General features: G+C 44.2%; 1 non-coding gene across 1 annotated transcript; it reads right to left on the reverse strand.

The window, feature by feature from the left end:
- Positions 1-3726: 3726 nt before the first annotated feature.
- LOC131933055 (5S ribosomal RNA) lies at positions 3727-3845 on the reverse strand. The gene has a single exon (XR_009384825.1). It is a non-coding gene; the product is annotated as a 5S ribosomal RNA (ribosomal RNA).
- Positions 3846-4636: the final 791 nt, after the last annotated feature.

The following is a 4636-nucleotide window of genomic DNA, read 5'->3' on the forward strand; positions in this document are numbered from 1 at the left end:
GCCCTTTTATATGAAACGGCGAGGAAATTTGGAGAGTACGAGTACGAGTACGAACGCCAAGCCGCTGCGCAGCCAATCAGAACGCTCGCTTGGTGACGAACGGATTTCCTCGCCGTTTCGTATAAAAGGGCCGATCTCGCCGTTAAGTCTTCATTCATCGCCTGCAGCCGTATCGCTGTTAGTCGCTGTATTTCTTCTCGCTCCTAACCAACTCACAATGTCCGGACGTGGTAAAGGCGGTAAAGTCAAGGGAAAGTCCAAGTCTCGCTCCTCCAGGGCAGGCCTTCAATTCCCAGTCGGACGTATTCATCGTCTGTTGAGGAAAGGAAACTATGCTGAGCGTGTCGGTGCTGGTGCCCCAGTCTACCTAGCCGCCGTCCTCGAGTATTTGGCCGCTGAAGTGCTCGAGTTGGCCGGCAACGCTGCCAGAGACAACAAGAAGACAAGAATCATTCCTCGTCACCTCCAGCTGGCCATCCGTAACGACGAAGAGTTGAACAAACTTTTGTCGGGTGTCACCATCGCCCAGGGTGGTGTCCTCCCCAACATCCAGGCCGTGCTTCTGCCCAAGAAGTCACAGAAGACACCCGGTGGCAAGAGCTAAACAGTGTCACCCTGCTGCCCACTGTCCACCTAGCCTACTACTGTCCTTTTCAGGACAACCAAAGTTTACCCAATTAGCTTTCGTTGTGTGTCAATGAACAAAAATCGAGTTTTCCTACCCTACCCTACCCTACCCTACTTGTTTCAAACTTTATTAATAACGTATCAACATGTCAATCACTAGCAGTATGAGATCATTATTATAGATGTATAATACTTACACTGGTTTACACGAGCAGAACAGGGAGGGGGCGGTCATATTAATAGTAGTAACTGGACATATTTTAGGGGTATTCGTTCATAGATACAAATGAAAATAGAATCTATTTTTCTTTAAATGTGCTCCGTTTAACCCCTGTCTACAACAAATAAGGGTGGTCGTTATTTTAAAATTCTATTCTTTAACCTACCGCTAGTCTACCCTTTTTATTTTATATCTTCTTCTTTTTAAAACCAAATATGTTTTTATTAATCCTTCCCCCTCATTTATTTACACACTGTGTAAATACCGCCGATCGGGCGGTCGAATCGGGTCAGAATATCTACCTAGGTCTATAGACTAGGTCTAGATCTAAATTGTTTCAGGCAGTCTATGTTGGGTTCTTTTCTAATCACTCACACACACATTCATAATTCATTGAAGACGACAGAAGCAAACACACCGGATTCCATTGACAAGCGGCACAACCAAGGATTTCATTTGAACGAAGAATATTTTGTGTTATCGGCCCTGTCTGCTATTAATAGATCGCTCGGCTGGATACCGTGTCTAAAAATAATCTGCTATGTCGACGCTGTCTCAACGTTGTGTGGCTGCTACTGGCCAATCAGCGTCGTTAAACTCGTACTCGTCCAATGGGAGAGCTTCGTTGCGCTAAGGGTTTGGCGGACGGTTATAAAAGGGCCAGCAGCGCTGAGCTGCCGCATTTCCTTAACAGTCAGTTAAGATCATTCAAAAAAAAAAAGATGGCTCGTACCAAACAAACCGCCCGAAAATCTACTGGAGGCAAAGCCCCACGTAAACAGCTGGCCACCAAAGCCGCCAGAAAGTCAGCACCAGCCACCGGCGGTGTTAAGAAGCCCCATCGTTACAGGCCTGGAACCGTCGCCCTGAGAGAAATCCGTCGTTACCAGAAGAGCACTGAGCTGCTCATTCGCAAGCTGCCATTCCAGCGCCTGGTCAGAGAAATCGCCCAGGACTTCAAGACTGACCTTCGCTTCCAGAGCTCCGCTGTCATGGCCCTGCAGGAGGCTAGCGAGGCTTACCTCGTCGGTCTGTTTGAAGACACCAACCTGTGCGCCATCCACGCCAAGCGTGTCACCATCATGCCCAAGGACATCCAGCTAGCCAGACGTATCCGTGGTGAGCGTGCTTAAGAGGTTTCTTTTAAGCCCAAACCACCACCCCCTGTCCTCAACCAAGGTCCTTTTTAGGACCACCTGACAACGTTCAGATTAGCAGTGAAGGTCCCCCACCTCACGAGTTTCCACCCACCCACCCACTACACCCCCTGCCCATGTCTGCCACTCTACTACTACTACTACTACTACATCTATTAGTATTATTCTGGGGGATGCGGGAGATAGGTTCTATTCATTTATCTCTTTAATTCAACTCACACATCACATTGCTATTTGAATTCGTGTATGCATGCTGTTGATATTGTTTTATTTATCTCAAATGTGAAGAAAGGAGAGAATAAATTTTATATTTTTCTTTCACCCACCCACCACCCTATCCATTGCTTTTTAAAATATATATATAAAAAAAAAAAAAGAAAAACCCTTTAGGGTTAGAGCTAGATATCTAGATCTTAATCGGAGAGCAGAAATTATTCTTAACGACTACACGCCATAGATTATTTAATTATTAGAAGCCTAACTAACCTATTCGTTTCACGATGTAAACAAACCACTGCGAGTACGGAGCGGAGTACGAGAATATTATTTCGTTCGTACTCGACCAATCAGCGTTCGAGATTCTCTCGTACTCGCATAATGAGCTCGCTCGTACTCGCATAATTAGGTGTAGGGAAATATTTCAGTTTTATTCGCACAAAACGGTGAAAATAACGTCTAATATCATATTTTAACATGACAAACGTGGATCTTTTCTATGCCTACACGTGTGGGCAATGAAACTCTTTATTTTTTATCCAAGGGTCGCATAGCAGAATAGGTGAAAAAATGACTTTGAAAACGACACCGTTAGCCGACAAGCCAGCAACATTCCAGTCGACACGGCAAGCTGCTTTTTCATTGGCTGGCTCATTCGCCGACCGCTTTTGGTTGGGCGGTGTCCGCCATATTGAACGAACTCGAGCCCAGGACCGTATATAAGGAGCGAGTTTCTCTGCAGACGGCGTTTTTCGAACACTCCTTCATCAACAAAGAAGAAAAATTCAATATGTCTGGCCGAGGCAAAGGTGGTAAGGGACTCGGCAAAGGAGGCGCCAAGCGTCACAGGAAGGTGTTGCGTGATAACATCCAAGGTATCACCAAGCCAGCCATCCGTCGTCTTGCTCGCAGAGGTGGTGTCAAACGTATCTCTGGTCTGATCTACGAAGAAACCAGAGGTGTCCTCAAGGTGTTCCTTGAAAATGTCATCCGTGATGCCGTCACCTACACTGAGCACGCCAAGAGGAAGACCGTCACTGCTATGGATGTCGTCTATGCTCTGAAACGTCAAGGTCGCACCCTGTACGGCTTCGGCGGTTAAACTCAACCCAGGACCACCCATTTGTTCTACCCATCCGGCCCTTATTAGGGCCACCCATACGTTTCCGAATTAGCTCGAGTGGTTGTAACCCCTACACGAATGTTTTCCATACCTACCCCTTATTTAACTTACTGAGTTACTTCTAATTATTAGGTTGTAGCCTACTTAGTTTATTTATTTAATTTGGGCAGAGTGGTCATCTTTCCTTTGTTGGTTTTTAAGGGGTTTGTTTCCATGGGTGGGTAGGATCGAGGTAGCCTACCGTGAAGGCACAAAAGAAACAAACAAAAAATATTTCGATATTACAAAAGTGTTCACAGGTATGTGGTGAACTTAGGAAAGAGTGCAGGTGGTAAGAATAGGTGTCCAGTGGGGCAAAAAATAAAAGACAAAAGATGAAAAAAAGTCTACAACACGTGGTGTTCCCAAGCGGTCACCCATCTAAGTACTAACCACGCCCGACGTTGCTTGACTGCGGTGATCGGACGAGAACCGGTATTTTCAACGTGGTATGGCCGTAGACATCTGTGTGAGAAAATTGGGGCTTATAAATATACTCAAACGAAATCAGCAGTTATTCGTCCTTTTCTGGCTACAATAATGATTTCACTGCTTTCCTCATATTATTTCAATAATAAAAAACGCCCTAAATCTCCACAAAAGCGAAACATTGTTTTAATATCGAATACTATGTGCCTTTTTTTCCCTCTACAGCCATTGGTCGCTATTTTTAACCTGAGGCGGTAACCACCGGTAGACTTCCCTGAGCTACTAATTTTCGAGCATCGCGCGTTGTAAAATACAAAATAAATACATTTTCCCCATTTTCCTTGACTAAAATCAGAAAACCAGGTGCCCCCTGCATCCGACCTGTCCTTTAACTATCGCTTTCATGTGAAATGATCTATCGGAAAGGCGATACTTTAACTTTTTTGGGTCTCCCGCTCACTCACTCCTTCCGAAACATTCTGCACGAATTCATTCAATTTTAATCCAACTCATCACATAGATCTAGATCTAGCCGCCTACAAGTCTACTAATTTAATGTTTGAGAAATAGTTCAATGCTTTTCATTTATTAATTATTCTTTTAACCTTTTCCCACGACAACTGGCACATTTATTTTCAGTCTATTAATATTCTGGCTTCATTTTAAAACACGCAACTAGGCGACGATCTAGAATTCTAGATCTAACGCTCTAGCTTAACTAAAATAATATAAACAGGAGGGTAGATCTATTCAAAATACTGTTTCAAAAATTACAATAATAATTTCACGGTGAAAAAAAAAAGGCAGGCGATCCATGGTTAATTA

Source organism: Physella acuta, unplaced genomic scaffold (genome assembly GCF_028476545.2).
Source record: "Physella acuta isolate Inbredline_101_S28 unplaced genomic scaffold, ASM2847654v3 ptg002354l, whole genome shotgun sequence".
NCBI lineage: Eukaryota > Metazoa > Mollusca > Gastropoda > Physidae > Physella > Physella acuta.